We start from the raw sequence: 26876 nt of genomic DNA on the forward strand, positions 1-26876 counted from the left end.
GAATTAAAGAACAAACAAACAGAGATGAACAATGCAATAACTGAAATGAAAACTACACGAGAAGGAATCAAGAGCAGAATAACTGAGGCAGAACGGATAAGTGACCTGGAAGACAGAATGCAGGAGTTCACTGCTGCGGAAGAGAATAAACAAAAAAGAAGGAAAAGAAATGAAGACAGCCTAAGACACCATTGGGACAACATTAAATGCAACAACATTTGCATTATAGGGGTCCCAGAAGGAGAAGAGAGAGAGAAAGGACCAGAGAAAATATGTGAAGAGATTATAGTTGAAAAGTTCCCTAATGTGGGAAAGGAAAGAGCCACCTAAGTCCAGGAAGCACAGAGAGTCCCATACAGGATAAACCCAAGGAGAAACACACTGAGACACATAGTAATCAAATTGGCAAAAATTAAAGACAAAGAAAAATTATTGAAAGCAGCAAGGGAAAAATGACAAATAACATACAAGGGAACTCCCATAAGGTTAACAGCTGATTTCTCAGCAAAAATTTTACAAGCCAGAAGGGAGTGGCATGATATACTTAAAGTGATGAAAGGGAAGAACCTACAACCAAGATTACTCTAGCCAGCAAGGATCTCATTCAGATTCGAGGGAGAAACCAAAAGCTTCACAGACAAGCAAAAGCTAAAAGAATTCAGCACCACCAAACCAGCTCTACAACAAATGCTAAAGGAACTTCTCTAAGTGGGAAACACAAGAGAAGAAAAGGACCTATGAAACGAAACCCAAAACAATTAAGAAAATGGTCATAGGAACATACATATTGATAATCACCTTAAACATGAATGGATTAAATGCTCCAACCAAAAGACACAGGCTTGCTGAATGGATACAAAAACAAGACCCATCTATATGCTGTCTACAAGAGACCCACTTCAGATCTAGGGACACATACAGACTGAAAGTGAGGGGATGGAAAAAGATATTCCATGCAAATGGAAATCAAAAGAAAGCTGGAGTAGCAATACTCATAACAGATAAAATAGACTTTAAAATAAAGAATGTTACAAGAGACAAGGAAGGACACTACATAATGATCAAGGGATCAATCCAAGAAGAAGATATAACAATTGTAAATATTTTTGCACCCAACATAGGAGCACCTCAATACATAAGGCAACTGGTAACAGTTATAAAAGAGGAAATTGACAGTAACACAATAATAGTGGGGGACTTTAGCACCTCGCTTACACCAATGGACAGATCATCAAAATGAAAACAAATAAGGAAACAGAAGCTGTAAATGACACAAAAGACTAGATAGATTTAATTGATATTTATAGGACATTTCATCCAAAAACAGCAGATTACACTCTCTTCTCAAGTGTGCATGGAACATTCTCCAGGATAGATCACATCTTGGGTCACAAATCAAGCCTCAGTAAATTTAAGAAAACTGAAATCATATCAAGCATCTTTTCTGACCACAATGCTATGAGATTAGAAATCAATTAAAGGGAACAAAATGTAAAAAACACAAACACATGGAGGCTAAACAATACGTTACTAAATAACCAAGAGATCACTGAAGAAATCAAAGAGGAAATCAAAAAATATCTAGAGACAAATGACAATGAAAACATGATGATCCAAAACCTATGGGATGCAGCAAAAGCAGTTCTAAGAGGGAAGTTTATAGCTATACAAGCCTACCTCAAGAAACAAGAAAAATCTCAAATAAACAATCTAAACTTACACCTAAAGGAACTAGAGAAAGAAGAACAAACAAAACCCAAAGTTAGCAGAAGGAAAGAAATCATAAAGATCAGATCAGAAATAAATGAAATAGAAACAAAGAAAACAGTAGCAAAGATCAATAAAACTAAAAGCTGGTTCTTTGAGAAGATAAACAAAATTGATAAACCATTAGCCAGACTCATCAAGGAAAAGAGGGAGAGGACTCAAATCAATAAAATTAGAAATGAAAAAGGAGAAGTTACAACAGACACCACAGAAATACAAAGCATCCTAAGACTACTACAACAAATTCTATGCCAATAAAATGGAGAACCTGGAAGAAATGGACAAATTCTTAGAAAGGTATAACCTTCCAAGACTGAACCAGGAAGAAACAGAAAATATGAACAGACCAATCACAAGTAATGAAATTGAAACTGTGATTAAAACTCTTCCAACAAACAAAAGTCCAGGACCAGATGGCTTCACAGATGAATTCTATCAAACATTTAGAGAACAGCTAACACCCATCCTTCTCAAACTCTTCCAAAAAACTGCAGAGGAAGGAACACTCCCAAACTCATTCTATGAGGCCACCATCACCCTGATACCAAAAACAGACAAAGATACCACAAAAAAAGAAAATTACAGACCAATATCACTGATGAAGGATATAGATGCAAAAATCCTCAACAAAATACTAGCAAACAGAATCCAACAGCACAATAAAAGGATCATACACCATTATCAAGTGGGATTTATCCCAGGAATGCAAGGATTTTTCAATATACGCAAATCAATCAATGTGATACACCATATTAACAAACTGAAGAAGAATAACCATATCGTCATCTCAATAGATGCAGAAAAAGCTTTTGACAAAATTCAACACCCATTTGTGATAAAAACTCTCCAGAAAGTGGGCATACAGGGAACCTACCTCAACATAATAAAGGTCATATATGACAAACCCACAGCAAACATCATTCTCAATGGTGAAAAACTGAAAGCATTTCCTCTAAGATCAGGAACAAGACAAGGATGTCCACCCTCACCAATATTATTCAACATAGTTTTAGAAGTCCTAGCCACGGCAATCCAAGAAGAAAAAGAAATAAAAGGAATACAAATCGGAAAAGAAGAGGTAAAACTGTCACTGTTTGTAGATGACATGATACTATACATAGAGAATCCTAAAGATGCCACCAGAAAACTACTAGAGCTAATCAATGAATCTGGCAAAGTTGCAGGACACAAAATTAATGCACAGAAATCTCTTGCATTCCTATACACTAATGATGAAAAATCTGAAAGAGAAATTAAGGAAACACTCCCATTTACCACTGCAACAAAAAGAATAAAATACCTAGGAATAAACCTACCTAGGGAGACAAAAGACCTGTATGTAGAAAACTATAAGACACTGATGAAAGAAATTAAAGATGATAACAATAGATGGACAGATATACCATGTTCTTGGATTGGAAGAATCAATATTGTGAAAATGACTATACGACCCAAAGCAATCTACAGATTCAATGCAATCCCCATCAAATTACCAATGGCATTTTTTATGGAACTAGAACAAAAAAATCTTACAATTTGTATGGAGACACAAAAGACCTCGAATAGCCAAAGCAGTCTTGAGGGAAAAAAACGGAGCAGGAGGAATCAGACTCCCTGACTTCAGACTATACCTCAAAGCTACAGTAATCAAGACAGTATGGTACTGGCACAAAAACAGAAACACAGATCAATGGAACAAGATAGAAAGCCCAGAGATAAACCCACGCACCTATGGTCAACTAATCTATGACAAAGGAGGCAAGGATATACAATGGAGAAAAGACAGTCTCTTCAATAAGTGGTGCTGGGAAAACTGGATAGCTACATGTAAAAGAATGTAATTAGAACACTCCCTAACACCATACACAAAAATAAACTCGAAATGGATTCGAGACCTAAATGTAAGACCGGACACTATAAAACTCTTAGAGGAAAACATAGGAAGAACACCCTTTGACATGAATCACAGCAAGATCTTTTTTGATCCACCTCCTAGAGTAATGGAAATAAAAACAAAAATAAACAAATGGGACCTCATAAAACTTCAAAGCTTTTGCACAGCAAAGGAAACCATACACAAGACGAAAGGACAACCCTCAGAATGGGAGAAGATATTTGCAAACGAATCAACGGACAAAGGATTAATCTCCAAAATATATAAACAGCTCATGCAGCTCAATATTAAAGAAACAAACCCAATCCAAAAATGGGCAGAAGACCTAAATAGACATTTCTCCAAAGAAGATGTACAGATGGCCAAGAAGCACATGAAAAGCTGCTCAACATCATTAATTATTAGAGAAATGCAAATCAAAACTACAATGAGGTATCACCTCACACCAGTTAGAATGGGCACCATCAGAAAATCTACAAACAACAAATGCTGGAGAGGGTGTGGAGAAAAGGGAACCCTCTTGCACTGTTGGTGGGAATGTAAATTGATACAGCCACTATGGAGAACAGTATGGAGGTTCCTTAGAAAACTAAAAATAGAATTACCATATGACCTAGCAATTCCACTACTGGGCATATACCTTGAGAAAAACATAATTCAAAAGGAAACATGTACCCCAATGTTCATTGCAGCACTGTTTACAATAGCCAGGTCATGAAAGCAACCTAAATGCCTGCCGACAGATGAATGGATAAAGAAGATGTAGTGCATATATACAATGGAATATTACTCAGCCATAAAAAGAACAAAAGTGGGTCATTTGTTGAGACGTGGATGGATCTAGAGACTGTCATACAGAGTGAAGTAAGTCAGCAAGAGAAAAACAAAGATCATATATTAATGCATATATGTGGAAAAATGGTACAGATGAACTGGTTTGCAGGGCAGAAGTTGAGACACAGATGTAGAGAACAAATGTATGGACACCAAGGGGGAAAAGCGACACAGGGGGTGGGGGTGGGGGTGTGATGAATAGGGAGATTGGGATTAACATGTATACACTGATGTGTATAAAACTGATGACTAATAAGGACCTGCTGTATAAAAAAATAAATAAAATAAAATTCAAAAATTCAAAAAAAAACCGCAAAGTTATGTTACACTGCAAAAAAAAAAAAAAAAAAAAAAAGTAAAGAACATGCAGTTCTTGGACTAGTCCCTTTGCCTATACTACTGGTAGCAGGCTGAGACACAGCAAAGTAAATTTCTTCATTTCTTTTAGACACACTGTTAGCCAATGTAATTGAGCTGAACTTAAGGAATCTGTTCTTACTCTCTAAATTACTCATACACTTGACTCAAATATAACAGCACCAGTATTTTTCCCTTTTGTGAAATTCTGTCAGAGCAGGGGTTCTCCAACTTTAGCTTGCCATAAAAATCACCTGCAGGGTTTGTTAAAACACAGGTTGCTGGGCCCCACATCCAGAGTCTTTGATTCAGTAGGTCTGAGGTGGGGCCTGAGAATTTGCATTCTAAGAAGCTCCCCAGTAATGTTGTTGCTGTTGGTTCTGGGAGCACACTTTGAGCCATACTGGTCACTATCATTCATGCACTGCCTTGTAGTCTTATCTTCACTTGCATATGTATTCTGTCCCTTAGTTGTTCTTAAGAGGAGAGAGTGAATTATAATAGGAAGCAGAACACGAATACTCAGTAAATCTGACAGTAAACCAAACTCTCATATTACATGAAACTGAAGATACTATTGCTTATAAGAAGCACCATTATTTTATATACCACTAAGAAAGAAGATATACTACCAATTAAACCATGACACAATGCTTTCTTGTTACTCAGAATTTTTGTTTTATAAAAATTAAAAGAACTCTTTTAGACTTATTTAGAAAGTTTTAAAACATACATCATGCATAGACAAAAAGGAAAATATAAGCAATTTAATCTGATGAAGGTATTCCTAAAATTTCTTCACATTAAACATTCAACTTTTCTGTATCACTTTTTAAAGTCAGAGTCATAGATGTCCAAATTCTTCCACCCATTTTATCTTTTATGCTACTGAGCACCTAGATAATGCAGCATTTCTTAAAAGAGTAATACTCTATAGTTTCTGAGATTTTCTTTCAAGCTGTCAGATGCTCATTCTGTAGTCCTACCTTAATCTCAACATAAAAGATTTTAGACAGCAACAAAACTCCTACTTTTCCTTAAAGGTCCTTAAATGTTTCATTGTTCAATAGTTTATTGACTAGAACAGTGAAGAGTCTGCAGTTCAGCCATGTCTCCAGGATTCACAATCAAATTCACGCAGATGCTACACCATGATTTGCCACAGGGCCAACAGCAACCAGAGGACATCATTAATTGGAAGATGCATCCTACTATCAGAGTGTTAAGATGTGAGAAAATATGCATCTTAGAATTGCAGTATCTGAATAACTATTTGTTGGTTAATTGGAGCCAGATTACCACAGTGAATGGTTCAAAAGAGTTGATGTTATTCACAATTCTAAAATTAAAGATCGTCCGTTAATGTTCCCAGACATGAAACTGTAGTTCAGCATTCTTCTCCTCTCCATATGTCTTAAGGAATCAAGGATAGGTTTGATAACCTTAAACTCTTAGGAAGACAATATAGTAAATAGACTCTCTAGGTACTGTGATTACACTATTATCATTTAATAACAGCTGAAGTTTTTGATCTGCCAGACTGTTTTTGTTTTTCAGAGATAACCTAGCTGGTAACTACTCAGACCACAGCTTAAAAATATAGACACAATTATAAAAATTTAATAAGCAAATATAATCATGAAAAATATCATAAAGTAAAACCCAAGACCTCACTAAGAATCTGATTATTTAGGAGCCACAGCTTTTAAGAAGCTGGATAGCCTTTTCTGTGTCTAAGCAGATGAGGATCAGCAAAATGAAAAGGGGACTTTACAAAATGAGAGGGTAGAAGATGGGTGACAATATAGAGGCAAGTACAATGAAAGTAACAAGAAAAAATATTTGAGGAAAGAGACATAACTTTAACCAAATAGGAAAAACTAAGAGTAATATTTAGGGGTTGCTAGAATAAATGCAAACAACTCCACATACTTCCAAACACATCAGATGCTTAGGATATCTAAATGAGTAGCAGTCCCTATAGCAGACAACCTTGGTTGCCTATCCTACCTCTAGTCTCCAACCCCCTTTTCCTCCTTCCAAACAGAAGCCTGATTGTGTTTCATGCATCCACTCAACCTCTGTAAGGCCATATGCTTTAGGGAAGCTGGCCCTATTTCCAGCAGATGATAATGACCAGTTAAAACCAATGGTTTTCAAACTGAGGCTTGTGACCAATTAGTGGGTCATAAAGTTAATTTGGTGGCTTGCCATGCAGCATTAAAAAAATCAATAAAGAAATAGAATAGACCACATCAAGCCTGTTGCACATATCCTTAACATGGAGTGAACAGTGCAATAAAAAAAATGCAGCCAACTGAGACTATCATGTGAGAAGAATATATAAACTGGCCAGGAACATGTGTTTTGTTCACTGATGTCTCATTTGATCTTTTGATAAATGATGGTCCCTTTGACCACGGATTGATAGAGAGGTTAAAGAGTAACTTTACAGAGTTATAAAGCAAAGTATTTTAAAAAGTAAGTCAGAAAGAAAAAAACAAATATCGTATGTATGAACGCATATATGTGGAATCTAGAAAAATGGTATAGATGATCTTATTTGCAAAGCAGAAAGGGAGAAACAGATGTAGAGAACAAATGTATGGATACCAATGGGGAAAGGGGGGTGGGTGGGAGAAACAGATGTAGAGAACAAATGTATGGATACCAATGGGGAAAGGGGGGTGGGTGGGAGAAACTGGGAGATTAGGATTGACACACACATACTATTGATACTATTTATAAAATAGATAACTAGGGAGGACCTTCAAGATGGCGGAGGAGTAAGACGTGGAGATCACCTTCCTCCCCACATATACATCAAAAATACATCTACATGTGGAACAACTCCTACAGAACACCTACTGAATGCTGGCAGAAGACCTCAGACTTCCCAAAAGGCAAGAAACTCCCCATGTAGCTGGGTAGGGCAAAAGAAAAAAGAAAAAAACAGACAAAAGAACAGGGATGGGACCTTTACCTCTGGGAGGGAGCTATGAAGGAGGAAAAGTTTCCACACACCAGGAAGCCCCCTCACTGGCAGAGACAGGGAGTGGCGGGGGGAAGCTTCGGAGCCACGGAGGAGAGCGCAGCAACGGGTGCAGAGGGCAAAGCGGAGAGATTCCCGCACAGAGGATCAGTGCCGACCAGCACTCACCAGCCTGAGAGGCTTGTCTGTTCACCCGCCAGATTGGGTGGGGACTGGGAGCTGAGGCTCCGGCTTTGGAGATCAGACCTCAGGGAGAGGACTGGGGTTGGCTGCGTGAACAGAGCCTGAAGGGAGGGGGAGGCTAGTGCACCACAGCTAGCTGGGAGGGAGTCCGAGAAAAACTCTGGAACTGCTTAAGAAGCAAGAGAATATTGCTTCAGGGTGTGCGAGGAGAGGAGATTCAGAGCATCGCCTAAACAGCTTCAGAGATGGGCACAAGCTGCGGCTAGCAGCGCGGACACCAGAGAAGGGCGTGAAACTCTAACGCTGCTGCTACAGCCACCAAGAATCCTGTGTACAAGCACAGGTCACTATCCACACCTCCCCTCGCGGAAGGCTGTTCATCCCGCCACTGCCAGGGTCCTGTGATCGAGGGACAACTTCTCCGGGAGAACACACGGCACACCCCAGGCTGTTGCAATGTCACACTGGCCTCTGCCGCCGCCGGCTCACCCAGCATTCCGTACCCCTCCTTTCCCTGGGCCTGAGGGAGCCAGAGCCCCCAATCAGCCGCTCCTTTAACCCCCTCCTGTCTGGGCAAAGAACGGACGCCAGAGGGCAACCTACATGCAGAGGCAGGGCCGAATCCAAAGCTGAACCCCAGAAGCTGTGCCAACAAAGAAGAGAAAGGGAAATTTCTCCGTATAGCCTCAGGAGCAGTAGATTAAATCTCCACAATCAACCTGATGTACCCTGCATCTGTGGAATACCTGAATAGAAAACGAATCGTCCCAAAATTGAGGCAGTGGACTTTGGGAGCAACTACAGACTTGGGATTTGCTGTATGCGACTGACTAGTTTCTAATTTTTATGTTTACCTTAGTTTAGTTTTTGGCGCTTGTTATCATTGGTGGATTTGTTTACTGGTTTGGTTGCTCTCTTCTCCTTTTTTCTTTTTATTTTAATAATATATTAAAAATTATTTATTTTAATAATTTTAATTAATTAATTTATTTCTTCTTTCTTATTTTCTCCCTTTTATTCTGAGCTGTGTGGCTGACAGGGTCTTGGTGCTCCGGCTGGGTGTCAGGCCTGAGCCTCTGAGGTGCGAGAGCCAAGTTCAGGACACAGGTCCACCAGAGACCTCCCGGCCCCAGGTAATATCAATTGGCAAGAGGTCTCCCAGAAATCTCCATCTCAACACTAAGAGTCAGGTGCAGTCAATGACCAGAAAGCTCCACTGCTGAGTGCACCATGCCAAACAACTAGCAAACAGGAACATAACCGCATCCATTAGCAGAGAGGCTGCCTAAAATCATAATAAGTTCACAGACACCCCAAAACATACCACTGGACGTGATCCTGCCCACCAGAAAGACAAGATCCAGTCTTGTCCATGAGAACACAGGCACCAGTCCTCTCCATGAGGAAGCCTACACAACCCACTGAACCAACCTTACCAACTGAGGGCAGACACCAAAAACAACAGGAACTACGAACCTGCAGCCTGCAAAAAGGAGACCCTAAACACAGTAAGCTAAGCAAAATGAGAAGACAGAGAAATACGCAGCAGATGAAGGAGCAAGGTAAAAACCCACCAGACCAAACAAATGAAGAGGAAATAGGCAGTCTACCTGAAAAAGAATTCAGAGTAGCTATAGTAAAGATGATCCAAAATCTTGGAAACAGAATGGAGAAAATACAAGTAACATTTATCAAGGACCTAAAAGAGCTAAAGGTCAAACAAACAATGATGAATAACACAATAAATGAAATTAAAAATTCTCTAGAAGGAATCAATAGCAGAATAACTGAGGCAGAAGAATGGATAAGTGACCTGGAAGATAAAACAGTGGAAAAAACTACCACAGAGCAGAATAAAGAAAAAAGAATGAAAAGAATTGAGGACAGTATCAGAGACCTCTGGGACAACATTAAACGCACCAACATTCATATTATAGGAGTCCCAGAAGAAGAAGAGAAAAAAAAAGGGAGTGAGAAAATATTTGAAGAGATTATAGTTGAAAACTTCCCTAACATGGGAAAGGAAATAGTAAATCAAGTCCAGGAAGCATAAAGAGTCCCATACAGTGACATACATACACTAATAGGTATAAAATGGATAACTAATAAGAACTTGCTGTATATATAAAAAAAAAGCAGCAAGGGAAAAGCAACAAGTAACATACAAAGGAATCCCTATAAGGTTAACAGCTGATCTTTCAGCAGAAACTCTATAAGCCAGAAAGGAGTGGCAGAACATATTTAAATTGATGAAAGGGAAAAATCTACAACCAAGATTACTCTACCCAGCAAGGATCTCATTCAGATTCAAAAGAGAAATTAAAACCTTTACAGACAAGCAAAAGCTGAGAGAATTCAGCACCACCAAAGCAGCTTTAAAACAAATTCTAAAGGAACTTCTCTAGGCTGGAAATACAAGAAAAGGAAAAGACCTACAAAAACAAACCCAAAACAATTAAGAAAATGGTAATAGGAACATACATATCAATAATTACCTTCAATGTAAATGGATTAAATGCTCCAACCAAAAGACACAGACTGGCTGAATGGATACAATAACAAGACCCGTATATATGCTGTCTACAAGAGACCCACTTCAGACCTAGGGGCACATACAGAGTGAAAGTGAGGGGATGGAGAAAGATATTCCATGCAAATGGAAATGAAAAGAAAGCTGGAATAGCAATGCTCCCATCAGACAAAATTGCTTTAAAATAAAGACTGTTACAAGAGACAAAGAAGGACACTACATAATGATCAAGGGATCAATCCAAGAAGAAGATATAACAATTGTAAATATTTATGCACCCAACATAGGAGCACCTCAGTACATAAGGCAAATGCTTACAGCCATAAAAGGGGAAATTGACAGTAACACAATCATAGTAGGGGACATCAACACCCCAGTTTCACCAATGGACAGATCACCCAAAATAAAAATAAATAAGGAAATACAAGCTTTAAATGATACATTAAACAAGATGGACTTAATTGATATTTATAGGACATTCCATCCAAAAACAACAGAATACACTTTCTTCTCAAGTGCTCATGGAACATTCTCCAGGATAGATCATATCTTGGGTCACAAATCAGGCCTTGGTAAATTTAAGGAAGTTGAAATCATATCAAGTATCTTTTCCAACCACAACACTATGAGACTAGATATCAATTACAGGAAAAAAATTGTAAAAAATACAAACATATGGAAGCTAAACCATATGCTACTAAATAACCAAGAAATCAATGAAGAAATCAAAGTGGAAATCAAAAAATACCTAGAAGCAAATGACAATAAAAACACGATGACCCAAAACCTATGGGATGCAGCAAAAGCAGTTCTAAGAGGGAAGTTTATAGCAATACAATCCTACCTCAAGTAACAAGAAAAACCTCAAATAAACAACCTAACCATACACCTAAAGCAATTAGAGAAAGAAGAACAAAAAAACCCCAAAGTTAGCAGAAGGAAAGAAATCATAAAGATCAGATCAGAAATAAATGAAGAAGAAATGAAGGAAACAATAGCAAAGATCAATAAAACTAAAAGCTGGTTCTTTGAGAACATAATCAAAATTGATAAGCCATTAGCCAGACTCATCAAGAAAAAAAAAGGGAGAAGACTCAAAACAACAGAATTAGAAATGAAAAAGAAGTTACAACTGACACTGCAGAAATACAAAGGATCATGAGAGATTACTACAAGCAACTATATGCCAGTAAAATGGACAACCTGGAAGAAATGGATACATACTTAGAAAAGCACAACCTTCCAAGACTGAACCCAGAAGAAATAGAAAATATAAACAGACCAATCACAAGCACTGATATTGAAACTGTGGTTAAAAATCTTCCAACAAACAAAAGCCCAGGACCAGATGGCTTCATGGGCAAATTCTATCAAACATTTAGAGAAGAGCTAATACCTATCTTTCTCAAACTCTTCCACAATATGAAAGAGGGAGGAACACTCTCAAACTCATTCTACGAGGCCACCATCACCCTGACAACAAAACCAGACAAATATGTCACAAAAAAAGAAAACTATAGGCCAAGATCACTGATGAACATAGATGCAAAAATCCTCAACAAAATACTAGCAAACAGAAACCAACAGCACATTAAAAGGATCATACACCATGATCAAGTGGGGTTTATCCCAGGAATGCAAGGATTCTTCAATATGTGCAAATCAATCAATGTAATACACCATATTAACAAATGGAAGGATAAAGACCATATGATCATCTCAATAGATGCAGAAAAAGCTTTGGACAAAATTCAACACCCATTTGTGATAAAAACTCTCCACAAAGTAGGCATAGAGGGAACCTCCCTCAACATAATAAAGGCCATATAGGACAAACCCACAGCCAACATCATTCTCAATGGTGAAAAACTGAAACCATTTCCTCTAAGGTCAGGAACAAGACAAGGTTGCCCACTCTCACCACTATTATTCAACATAGTTTTGGAAGTTTTAGCCATGGCAATCAGAGAAGAAAAAGAAAAGGAATCCAAATCGGAAAAGAAGAAGTAAAACTGTCACTGTTTGCAGATGACATGATAGTATACATAGAGGATCCTAAAGATGCTACCAGACAACTACTAGAGCTAATCAATGAATTTAGTAAAGTAGGATACAATATTAATGCACAGAAACCTCTTGCATTCCTATAAACTAATGATGAAAAATCTGAAAGAGGAGTTATGGAAACACTCCCATTTACCATTGCAAGAAAAAGAATAAAATACCTAGGAATAAACCTACCTAAGGAGACAAAAGACCTGTATGCAGAAAACTATAAGATACTGATGAAAGAAATTAAAGATGATACAAACAGATGGAGAGATATACCATGTTCTTGGATTAGAAGAATCAACATTGGAAAATGATTATACTACCCCAAGCAATCTACAGATTCAAAGCAATCCTTATCAAACTACCATTTTTCACAGAACTAGAACAAAAAAAATCTCACAATTTGTATGGAAACACAAAAGACCCCGAATAGCCAAAGCGATCTTGAGAAAGAAAAATAGAACTGGCGGAATCAGGTTCCGTGACCTTAGACTATACTACAAAGCTACAGTAATCAAGACAGTATGGTACTGGCACAAAAACAGAAATACAGATCAATGGAACAGGATAGAAAGCCCAGAGATAAACCTATGCACATATGGTCATGTTATCTTTGATAAAAGAGGCAAAAGTATACAATGGAGAAAAGACAGCCTCTTCAATAAGTGGTGCTGGGAAAACTGGACAGCTACATGTTAAAGAATGAAATTAGAACACTTCCTAACACCATACACAAAAATAAACTCCAAATGGATTAAAGAACTAAATGTAAGGCCAAACACTCTAAAACTCTTACAGGAAAACATAGGCAGAACACTCTATGACATAAATCACAGCAAGATCCTTTTTGATCCACCTTGTAGAGAAATGGAAATAAAAACAACAATAAACAAATGGGACCTAATGAAACTTAAAAGTTTTTGCACAGCACAGGAAGCCATAAACAAGACGAAAAGACAACCCTCAGAATGGGAGAAAGTATTTGCAAATGAAGCAACTGACAAAGGATTAATCTCCAAAATATACAAACAGCTCATGCATCTAATATCAAAAAAACAAACAACCCAATTCAAAAATGGGCTGAAGACCTAAATAAACATTTCTCCAAAGAAGATATACAGATTGTCACAAAACACATGAAAGGATGCTCAACATCACTAATCATTAGAGAAATGCAAATCAAAACTACAATGAGGGCCTCCCTGGTGGCGCAGTGGTTGAGAGTCCGCCTGCCGATGCAGGGGATACGGGTTCGTGCCCCGGTCTGGGAGGATCCCATATGCCGCGGAGCGGCTGGGCCCGTGAGCCATGGCCGCTGGGCCTGCGCATCCGGAGCCTGTGCTCCGCGGCGGGAGGGGCCGCAGCAGTGAGAGGCCCGCATACCGCAAAAGGAAGAGAAAAGAAAAGAAAAAAAAAAAAAAAAAAAAAAAACTACAATGAGTTATCACCTCACACTGGTTCAGAATGGCCATCATCAAAAAAATCTACAAAAATAAATGCTGGAGAGGGTGTGGAGAAAAGGGTACCCTCCTACACTGCTGGTGGGGATGTAAATTGATACAGCTAATATGGAGAACAGTATGGAGGTTCCTTGAAAAACTAAAAATAGAACTACCACATGACCCAGCAATCCCACTACTTGGCATATACCCTGAGAAAACTATAATTAAAAAAGAGACATGTACCACATTGTTCACTGCAGCTCTATTTACAATAGTCAGGACATGGAAGCAACCTAAGTGTCCATTGACAGATGAATGGATAAGGAAGATGTGGCACATATATAAAATGGAATATTACTCAGCCATAAAAAGAAATGAAATTGAGTTATTTGTAGTGAGGTGGATAGACCGAGAGTCTATCATACAGAGTGAAGTAAGTCAGAAAGAGAAAAACAAGTACTTCATGCTAACACATATATATGGAATCTAAAAAAAAAAAAAAAAAATGATTCTGAAGAACCTAGGGGCAGGACAGGAATAAAGACACAGAAGTAGAGAATGGACTTGAGGACACGGGGAGGGGGAAGGGTAAGTTGGGATGAAGTGAGAGAGTGGCACTGACATATATACACTACCAAATGTAAAACAGATAGCTAGTGGGAAGCAGCTGCACAGCACAGGGAGACCAGCTCAGTGCTTTGTGACCACCTAGGGGGGTGGTATAGGGACACAAGAGGGAGGGGATATGGGGATAAATGTATAGGTATAGCTGATTCACTCTGTTATACAGCAGAAACAAACACACCATTGTAAAGCACTATACTGCAATAAAAATTAATTTTAAAAAAAGTTTGAGAAGTTTATCATCTATTGGCAAAATGCTTTCTTTAAATCAGGTTTAGTTAAAAACTTTCAGTGTATTTTTCAGAAAGGAAGTTATTGAGTATAACTTTTTTCAAATTATCAGCAATTGTAATATTTAAACTGAGTTAGTACAAGTTGTCTTTAAAGTCAATCTTTTAAACTTTGAAGGAAAAAATAATAATAAAGCAAGCTCAACCACTAGATTTAGAAGTATTAATAGCAACAAAATTGAGAGGAAATGTTGACTCCATCAGCAATCTTTGATTTGATTTGAACCACATTTTAAATAGGAAAAAACAAACAAGCAAACTTGATTATTTTTTATATCTTTATTGGAGTATAATTGCTTTACAATGTTGTGTTATTTTCTGCTGTACAACAAAGTGAATCAGCTACATGTATACATACATCCCCACATCCCCTCCCTCTTGAGCCTCCCTCCTACCTTCCCTGTCCCACCCCTCTAGGTCATCACAGAGCACCGAGCTGATCTCCCTGTGCTATGCAGCAGCTTCCCACTAGCCATCCATTTCACATTTGGTAGTGTATATTTGTCATTGCTACTCTCTCACTTTGTCCCAGCTTCCCCTTTCCCCACATGCCCTCAAGTCTCTTCTCTACGTCTGTGTCTTTATTCCTGCCTTGCCACTAGGTTCATCAGCACTGTTTTTTTATATTCCATATATATGCGTTAGCATATGGTATTTGTTTTTCTCTTCCTGACTTACTTCACTCTGTATGACAGACTGTAGGTCCATCCACCTCTCTACAAGTAACTCAATTTCGTTCCTTTTTATGGCTGAGTAATATTTTTTTGACAGTGAGCTGCATGAGCTGTTTGTACATTTTGGAGATTAATCCTTTGTTAGTTGCTTCGTTTGCAAATATTTTCTCCCATTCTGAGGGTTGTCTTTTCGTCTTGTTTATCGTTTCCTTTGCTGTGCAGAAGCTTTTAAGTTTCATTAGGTCCCATTTGTTTATCTTTGTTTTTATTTCCATTTCTCTAGGAGGTGGGTCAAAAAGGATCTTGCTGTGATTTATGGCATAGAGTGTTCTGCCTATGAACAAAGTTGATTTTAAAAATGATTTTAAAAATGATTAAAAAAACCCTGCAATAGTAGTATAAAGCATTTCCTTATAGCCTTCCTTCAAATAAATACGCCAGTGTGTACTTCCCAGTAACAAGGACATTGTATTACATACCACTGTATGATAAATAAAATAAGGTAAGTTATCATAAATGTAATATTATCTAATGCATAGGCCATACTCAAATTTCATCAACTGTCCCAATTCTACTTAACATCATTTTCTTCCCAGTCCAGAATTCAATCCAGGGTTACACATTGCATTTAGTTGTATCTTTTTATACTCTGTGCTAGGCAGCTTCCAAGATGCTTCCCAATGATCCCCAACTCCTGGTTTTCATGCATTTGTGTGTCCTGTCTCCCTTGAGTGTAGAATTCACTGATGATTCTTGCATGTATCAATTATTATTAAGATTATTTTACTAATCACAATTATCTATTTGTGTGAAAAAGTATTTATCTTGACTCAGTCAAAATTTAGAATAGGCTCAGTAGTGTACCATATACTCTTACTGTCCTCATGTGTTCTGGACTGGAACAAATTCATGAATAGCTTATACTATATATTAAGTCTTTCCAAATGTTTGTATTTGAGGGTTTAAAAACCTTATAGTTAAATATAAATAAAATAGTGTTTAAGTTTATCATAGGTAGTAAGGATAAGTATTATATTGAGACGCTTTTATTGTGAATTATGTTTGTATAGAGAGACGTACATATACACAAACATATGTGTGATGAGTATCTTGATTATGGTATAAAATGTATTTCCTACTGTGCATCATGATCAAAAGGTATGAAAAATAATGGTAGAAGCCAATCATAGTGGTCCCATTCCATTTATTCAATTAGGGAAATGAAACGTGAGGGTAAATCTGATGGGGCCTTCAGAAAGAGACTTCACTCTCGTAAATATAGACCCTTATGAAGAGCTGGTCTTTTCTTCTTTTCATTCAAGTACGACTCCTGCAGCCAAAGTAAGCATTATATTATGTGACTGGGACCAGCTTGAGGACAAAGCTGACTCAATGAGTATGGCAGGTGGCACACATGGAAAGACTTTGGTTCTTCTTTCCTGAAATCCTGTATTGACAAGTTCTGGACTCACCCCTCCTCTGACCTTCTAGTAATGAAATTTCCTTATTGCTTACTAAAGAATAATACATTTCCTTATCATTCAAGCCACTCGCAGTTGGGATCTCTGATGTTTTCCTAACTGAAGCAGTCATTTTATTTAGGGGCTTGAAGTCCAGTGGGAAGACTAAAGCAACAAAAACAACTAACAATAACCATACTACCAAAGCCCTTGAGATTTTACTGTCAGGCACTGTTATAAGTCTTCTATAATATTACCTAATTTAATCCTCAAAAGAATTATAAGATGTATGTGTATGATTTCATGCATCTTCATATGTAAGAATTTATTCTAAGGAAATAGCAAGACAAATGTGCAAAGGGGTGTGTGTGTGTGTGTGTGTATAATCTAACAATTCATCCAGAAGGTACTGGTACAAATAAATTATGGAACAACCACAACATGAACTATTATGAAGTCATTAAAAAACATAAGGCAGAACAGCTATTTTACCAAAATGCCCTATAAGAAAAAAGATCCAAGATAACAACATACTGAGTTGAAATACTTTTTAAGTCCTCTAGCATCTAGACTCATGTAAGAAAAATTTCTGCTGTCATCTATAATCCTGGATTTTGCCTACATTCTTCTCCAGCTTTTTGCTTAGGAGCACTAAAGAGTTCATAGTATTTTCTAAAAGTAAAAATCATATATGTTTAGGGCAGGGAATACTGAACAAAGTTCCATATTGTCCTCATAATAATGTTTCTGACATTAAAGTAGTGGCGTTGATCTTGTCATTCTAAAAACATTTTCTAAGCAACTATTATGTACCAGACACTGTGCTAGCTGTGCTCGGTGTTGAAAGTACAGGAAAAAGCATATGAGTTTCATGTCTTCAAGAAGCTCAGTTTACACTTGCTGAAAGCTGGGCTGTGACACATCATTCTACTGGCAGTCATGAGTATAAGAGGCAAGAGGACCCCAGGACTGATTGTGCTAACTGTCAAAGACTTGATGCCAGGAAAGATGAATTGTTCCATTTTTTAAAAGTAACCTAACTCTGAATTTCGGGGCAAGGTATTTGAATTTTATAAACAGACTGTTCGAATTCAAGGAAACATTATTTGGGCAATTAGATTTTTACCTAAAATTTATGAGATTTTTAAAAAGGAATATAAGCAGTCATTTATGCTAGTCAGCTTTTTTGAGGTTAGAATCCACATTATTATTATTGTTCTACCACAAACTTCTAAAGAATTGCTGATCCAAACTGCTCTTTTTTTTTGGTCCTAAGCACTAATATTATCTCACAATTAGTTTTAAAAATCCTTCCAGATGAAACATTGTCTACGGACTATAGCAACAAAATTTCACTTTGCATACTCCATATAAATTTTAGGTTTATTCCCAAGTGGTTTTCTGATGCAATATTCTTGAGTATTTTCTTTAGCAATTATCACTCACTCATGTCCCTTCCTATCCCTTCTTACTATTGCCAAAATATAAAATGCAGTTGGAAACTGAAGATGCAAAAAAAGCTTTACAGGAAAAGTCTAGCCAATTTCAAATAAGAGAAGTTTATTTCCTCATCTTACATCTACTTTTCTTTGAGTGACATGTGACAGTTTAAGAGTCACCCAGAGGTGTGTGGGTTGAATGACCCATGAAAAACAGGACTGACAGAAGAATGGAAAACATTTGAGAAAACAGAATATGTATTCTTAAGAGTAGCTCCTCCTCCAAATCTTCAAATCCAGCATACGAGGTCATTATATAGTCCCTTTAAAGGTTAAGACAACATTCAGTACCATAGAAATACTGTATTTAACACTATTTTCTAAAAGTAAAAATCACGTATGTTTAGGGGAGGGAATATTAAACAAAGTTCCGTATTTTCCTCATAATAGTATCTTTCTAAAAACATATGTGTCCTAACTCTACTGGATCATACATATTTACATGTAACAGACAAACATTCTTGAAAAAAGTCTGGAAAAAGACTTTAAAAATATTTCTTCATAAGCACAGTGTTTTAAAAAATTCTTTTAACACTAGGAGAACATTTTTGTTTTTTAAATGAATAAACTATAGGTACAATGAACAGCTCATTGTGCCTATGGGGCTCTGGGATTAAGATGGCAAAGGGCATTTCAGCACTGGAGGTACTTTTCTGAAAGATCTGGAAACATAGACTAAAGTACGGCCAGTGGTCATAACAGGTAAAAACAACATAGGAAGAGGTTCTCCTTGTAAATCCTCCTCCTCTGATAAAGCAGATGAAGGGTATGCTGAAGAATCCTTTATTGCTAAGTCAGTATTTAAGCACCCAGTTGGCATTAACTTATACCATTTAATGTAAATCAATTTATTCGGGCTAACTTGACAGAAAGATCCCTAGGACAATGACTGTCTTCTCTGTTCTGCAGAAGACAAATGGAAGCTATTTTTTAAAAAATGAACCTTCCACCCTGACTCTGGGGCTAGAGTAGCTTCACTCCTAAGGCATAGATCTTCTGGGTCTCAAAGGAGTCCCCACAGTTGTTCAGTGAGGTCTCCCCGCTCTGGATGACCAGAATTTCTGTTTCCAGGACACTGTATAACCTCTGGAATTTCCGTTCAGCACAAAACTTCAGCAGTTTTTATGCGCTGGCATTATGAAGCCTTGGCCTACAAATGTGCACCTTGATATCTGGTCAAAGACCTATTTGCAAAAAACAAACAAGACTTCTACTTTTAGCTATGACGGTGTAATTGGTACCAGAGTACTTTTCCCACCATGAACAACTATAAAACTGGGTGAAATATATTTGGTGACTAATTTTAGATGTTAGACAACTGGCAGTGCAGGACTATGATTCTAGAGAGAGGGGAACTACATAAGTTGAGCCTCCACAATTGCCCACAATCTCTTTCTGAATAGACTTTATAGACTGTGGCACAGGGAGGTGGCAGAAGCAGATCACAGTTTTACTGAGCTGGGGAAGCAGAGACTGGAGTTCAAGATTGCTGAAGTGACTGAAATTTTAAGAGTAGTATACCAGAGGGAATGGAGCTTGGAAGAGCAGAACTCCAGAAATCTGTATGAGGCCCCTAATGTATCTAGCTAAATACTAAGCTACATATACCCAGGGCACCAGGACAAGACTCTACAAACCAGGCAAAGAACAGCTGTCTGGAGGTTTGAGGCTATACAGAGATTCCTGTGATTGCAGAGCTGGGAGACATAGGATGTTCTACCAGTCACAGTGGGGAGACCTCACTGATCACCCAGATACTCTGTTGATACCTCAGAAAGGCCAGAGCTTAGAAGTGGGGCTACTCTAGTCCTAGAGTAAGGGCTACTCTATACCCACCCTAACAAACTCTATAAAACAATCCTTTCCAGACTGGTTCACTGGTATACTTTACCAAACATTTAAGGAAAAAAATCATACCAATTCTCTACAATCTTTTGCAGAAGGTAAAAGCAGCTTTATTCATAATTGCCGAAACTTAGAAGCAACCAAGATGTTCTTCAGCAGGTGAATGAATAAATAACTGTGGTACAACCAGACAATGGAATATTATTCAATACTAAAAAGAAATGTGCTTTCAAGCCATGGAAAGACATAGAGGAACCTTAAATAATATTATTACTATATCAAAAGAAGCCAATCTAAAAAGGCTGTGTACTGTATGATTCCAACTCTGTGACATTCTGGAAAAGGCAAAACTATGCAGACAATAAAAAGATCAGTGGTTGCCTGGGGTCAGAGAGGAGGGAGGAAGGGATTAGCATAGCTCAGAGTATCTTTAGGGTAGTAAAACTGTTCTGTATGATACTATAATGGTGGATCCATATCATTATACATTTGTCAAAATCCATAGACTGTACAACACCAAGAATAAACCTCAATATAACTATGAACTTCGGGTGATAATGATGTGTCAATATAGGTTCACTGAATGTAACAAATGTATCACTCCAGTGTGGGATGCTGATAGTGGGGGAGACTGTGCATATGTGGGGATGAGGGGTAATGGAAACTCTGTCTTTCCACTCAATTTTGTTGTAAACCTAAAGACCGTTCTTAAAAAAAGTTTAAAGTTTATTTAAGATGACATAATAATCCTTGCAAGATTCAATCTGATCTGATAATAAATTAACTGATTGCCAGAACAAAATTCAGCACTCTAAAAGAAGACAAAACTTGCACTCCCAAGAACATAACATCCACAATGTCCACCATATAATAAAAAAATAACTAGGCACAGAAAGAAGCAGACAAATATGACCCATAACAGAGTGAAAGTGAAGAACAGTCAGTGAATAGGAACCAATGTAGGATAACCCAGATGTTGAAAATAGCAGATAAGAACTTTAAAGCACTTAAAGGAAAACAAGGTCATAAATGAATAGATGGGAAAAAAAATAGCAGCAGAGAAATGGAAGCTATAATAAATAACAAATGGAAATTCCAGATCTGACAATATAGTATCTGAAATGAAAAATTTACTGGAAGGGTTTAACAGCAGCTTAGAGATGAGTAGAAGAAAGGGTCAGTGAACATGAAGAGAGAGCCAACAGAAATTATCCTTTCTAAAGAACAGCGATAAAACAGAGAGGGGGGACAAAGGCAGAGCCATAGTGACCTGTGAGACAATATCAAAATATCTAAATATGTGTAATCAGAGAAGAGAGAATAGGGTAGAAAAATATTTGAAGAAGTAGTGACTAAAATTTCCCCAATATTTTGAAAAACAATGTATAGATCCAAGAAGCTCAGTGAACTCCAAAAAGGATAAATACAAAGAAAACCACACTTAGGAATATTAGAGTCAAACTGCTGGAAAACAAATATAAGGAGAAAATCACGAAAGCAGGCAGAAAGAAAGAACACATTGCATGTGGAGGAACAACAATATGAGAAATGGCTAACTTCTTATCTGAAACAACAGCGGTCAAGAGATAATGAAATGACATCTTTAAATGTTGCATTAAAAAACAAAAATAAAACAAACATCCTGTCAACCCCAAATCCTGCATCTTTCAAAGATGAAGGAAAAATAAAGGCATTTTCAGGTAAATGAGAACTCCCAGCCAACAGACCAACACTACAAAAAATGTTAGAGAGAATTCTTCAGGCTAAAGAAAATTGATACCAGATGGTAAATGGTAAGTATGTCGATAAATATGTGACTATGCACATGTGCATGTGTGTGTATATGTATCCTAATTTTACTTAAAAGACATATGACCATTTAAAGCAAAAATTATAGCACTATACTTTGGGATTTATATATATGAAAACAATCACACAAAGAATGGAGGGTAGTGAGGTGGTATAATATTAACTCAGACTGTGAAAAGGTAAGAATATAAATTGTAATCCCTAGAGTAACCACTAAAAAAAAAAAAAAAAAGCATGAAACTCTAGGTGAAAAGTCCATAGAAGAATTAAAATGGAAAGCTAAAAATTATTTAATATTTTTTTGGCCAAAATAAGGCAGAAAAGGAAAAACACAGGAAAGAAAAGCAGATGGGGCAAATAAGAAAAGAAACAACAAAATTGTAGACCTTAATTCAACTATATTAATACTTATATTAAATGTTAATGATATAAATGCTTCAATTAAAAGGCAAAGATTGTCAATCAAGATATAACTATACACTGTCCCAAAGAGACACAGTAAATACAAACAAATGGGTTACAATTAAAAGAATGGAAAAAAATGTATCATGCAAACATTAAGACTACAAAGACTAAAGCAGCTATATTAATATAAAACAAAACAGAGAAAGTGTGTATTACCTAATCACTTCAAGAGCTTCAAAACACTTGCAGCAATTCAACTGCTAAATGTCTACCTAAGGGAAAATTTTATAATATGGCCCTCCCAAATCTTATACAAGGATGTCTATAGCATTTTTATTCATTAATAGTCAAAAACTAGGAACAGCCTAGGTGGCCATCAATAGAAGAAAGGATTTTAAAATGTGTATTTTCATAAAATGGAATGCTATTCTGCAACAAAAAAGAACAAATTGCTGATACATATAAAAACATGGATGAATTGAAAGAACTTGGGTGCAATAGGATACAAATTGTATACTGTTATTTATGCAAAATTCTAGAGCACACAAAACTAATGTGTGCTGAAAAATATCAGAACAGTGCTCTGTGTGTGGGAAGGGGCAGGAGTGAACTTTCTGGGATGATAGAAATGCTCTACATTTTCAAAGATGTGGGTTATGCATTTGTCAAAACTCATTGCAGTGTATCACTTTGCTCTTTTCTGTATGTAAATGATAACTTAAAAAAAACTATAAATAAACAAAAATCCAACCTAAGTTTCTGAACTAGAAACTAATTAGACCAGATAATCATTTTAGGAGGGATTGGTGATACCTTAACTATAGATCTCTCTCAGGATTCATAACTCTAGAGCAGGTATCTGGGGTTTTTGTTCTTTGGAATCTGATAGAAGAGGTCCTCCCAAGGTGGCTCACCTCCTGAACCCAAAAGGTATTTCTATATACAGTAATTTTCAAAGCCAGAATCATTCTCAGCATAGTTTTAGTAGACCACATGGGAACTTAGTTAATGAAAAAAAGCATGCAGTTAAATGGCTCAAGCATGCTAGTTAGCTGCTTGTTTGGCTATCATTCCATAATTATTAACATAAGATACTGATCTTGCCTTAAGAAGTTTCCCATGATGACTAAAATTTAAACAAAATGTATAATTCTTCATGAATCACGAAGCTAAAAAATGAGTCTTTTCATATGCTATCATAACAGCCCAGGGTTTAAATTTTAATCTAGTCAGGCTTTCATTCCGTCTTCTAGTAGGTGCTCCTATGTCCCCTAGTGGATAGAGGTCGACATGGTGGAAGAAAGACAGGGGCAATACTGGCTAAGTAAAGGTCCATAAATCCTAAATGTCTGCCTTGCCCACAGACTTTTCCAAACCAGTGCCTCACACCATCTAATATACTGTAAACAAAGAAAAACATTAACACATCTAACTTAAGCCACACTTATCTGTCCCATGTGTGGTCATGTACAGGGCCTGGGCTAAAACATAATCCTGGCTTATGACATATGCACGAACAAATGCATACCAATTAGCTAGACATTTTGACCTAACATAATACAAAGGAGTCAACATTTCCACTGTAAATCTCTATTTTTATAGATTTATAGCTTAGTCATAAACATGGACTTCAGAAAAATTTAGGCTGCAAAGATTAGCCACAAGAGGGAAATTTCCCTTCTAATAAATTAAAACACGGTGTGTAGAAAGTCTGATCTGCATCTATTGTTTGTATGGTCCATATATGAGAGAGGGAGAGAAATCCTTCTGCACAGAAATTCTGACAGCCTGGTGTTTAAACTTTGGGGGTGAGGGACAGGGGTTAGCATTAAAAGGAGGTACTAATGCAAAGTAACAAAAAAGGTTTTTTCCTGCCCAAATGGTAGAAACTAGGTTCCTTGTTAATATTTAATTAATAAGTTCTAAAGATACTTTTTCTCTCCCCAAATACACATACATATACTCATTCGTGGCCACACATGCCGCCAGATATGAACTGGCTTCCGGTCCAGTAATATTACACAGTAACTTTTCCCCAGTCACACCTGAGGCTGACACCACCAGCACAGGATCCACATCAATGTGTGTCCACGGGGGTAGAAGGTTAATACGGTAGGTAAGGTTCCCTTTTGTTGGCAAGTCCCTTGCCTCTACACGACTGTGACAACAGAGAGCCCAGGGCGCCACGGAACGTGAAATGATTACTCTACACCTGGCCTCCTGCACTGGTGGGAGTGAAGACAGGGATCCAAAACTCTGCCCCCCACACCACTCTTAACCCCACTGCCTATTTTATTTTTTTATCCATAGTACTTATTATCATCTCCTTCACACAGGTTTGTTGTGTGTATAAGTTAATAAATATTTATGTGTTGCTCATTGCTGTATCTTAGCACATAGTAGGCACTCACTGTTTCAATGTGTATTTCCTTGAAAACTGGTTTAATTGAGGATCTCTGTGTGAGTTTTCTGGCCATTTAGGCTTTTCTCTGCATTCCCACTTCTTAACACCATGCTTCTCTTAACACATGGTAGGTACTCAATAAATTACAACTTAATTGGATAAAGGGAGGAACACCAGGGGCAAATTTCTAGCAGTTTTGCTTTTGGATTCTTCTTGCTGAAGTTGGGAATTTGGTTTAAGAAAAAAGAGTTACCTTAAAAAGAGATATTAGTGACATGGAATTGCTTGAGGGCATTACAGCAGTACAATTTAAATTCATATTATAGAAAAACTTTTTTAGCAGGAATCAATCAACAGCAAGCTCAGAAGGTGATATTTTAAAATGAAAATCTAAGATGCCCTAACATAACATGTTAAGACTGACCATGGCCACAGGCTCTCTCACTCCAAGCCACCAAATCCTCTGGCAAATAGTTTCTGGTAGGTTTCTAGGTCAATAAAGAGTCCTGTTAACTCAGACCTTATTCATAGACTAATCGCTGATGCTTCTAATTAGAAAAGCTTAAGTATTTATTTTCCTGGGAATTGAGTTAAACTTAAGCTTCTGTCATTTTGAACATGAGCTAAAGTACAAGCAACCTGTCACGTAATAAAAGAAGACCAAAGAAGCTGGAAGATTTGGACCCAGAATGCAAAGAAACACTTAGGAAGAAAGTCCTGACTCACCAGCTCCCAGATCAAGACTTGTGAGACTCATTTATGGGAATCCATTTATTTACCATAGACAATCTCATAGTCAACATGATTAGAAACTGATTAGGCACCTCTAGCAGAAAGGCCAAAAAGCATACCTCGATACATACCTTGAAACAGCTAATGGGTTTGGGGAAGAAAATACTTTTTGATATGAAAATGTTGCATTTAGACATAATCTTTTCTTTAAAGCTCAGTGTAGTATAATGACTCATTTCCCCAAAATATCTGTATGAGTCATGGCAGAATTGGGCAAAATCAAACCCATTTGACCCACAGAGTAACTAGGCCATGGACAAGGGTTAAAGTTAAAGAAAATACAAATTAGAGAATTCTAAAATTTAGAAGTGGGAGACAGATGTTCCTAACTCCTCTTTACCAAGGAAAGAATTCTAGGGCCTAAGAACTAAACACTGGTTCTTATAGGATCAGCTATGCAAGCAAGACCAGAGTGCAAATAATTCATCTTATTCATTCCTCAAACCACCAAGGGGAATATTCTGTTGGAGTAAATCTCAGTTTAGAACTGACAGTTTATTTTAAATAAACTGGGTTTTAAAGTGAATTAGCAACTTATTTCCATTTTAGTATGCAAGTTTTTTTTTTTTCCTGATATTGAGAAGAAATGGGAGGGAAAGGTGGTCCAGCTGTCTTCTTTACGTGCCTCCCTTTTATAATATTCTAACAAAACTTCTTTCCTTCTCTTTGAGGCAGGAGTGTCTTTTGTCCATAAGAGTAGGTTTGTAATAAATATCTGCTGTTTTGAATGGAAAACTTCAGAATCAACTAAAGTCCCCCATTCCAATGGGAAGAAGTAGTAAGTTTCACTCTCTTTAAAAGTCACTTTGACCCAGGTTACACTTAAGAGAAAACCAACACTTTATCATTAATTACTGTAGCAGACAGACCCTGAGGTGACCTCCATGATATTCACCTCCTCTTGTTCACTCGTTGTGTAATCCCCTCACCTTGAGTGTGAGCAAGACCTGTGACATGCTTCTAGGCTGTGGAATATGGCAGCGGTGATAGGCTGTCACTCCAGTGATTAGGTTACATTATAGA

At 37.3% G+C, this 26876-nt stretch overlaps 1 protein-coding gene across 4 annotated transcripts in view; it reads right to left on the minus strand.

The window, feature by feature from the left end:
* Positions 1-26876, minus strand: part of SRBD1 (S1 RNA binding domain 1) — a 233450-nt gene that overhangs the window by 41851 nt on the left and 164723 nt on the right. The window lies entirely within an intron of this gene.

Source organism: Mesoplodon mirus (genome assembly GCF_964341445.2).
Source record: "Mesoplodon mirus genome assembly, chromosome: 14".
Lineage (NCBI taxonomy): Eukaryota > Metazoa > Chordata > Mammalia > Artiodactyla > Ziphiidae > Mesoplodon > Mesoplodon mirus.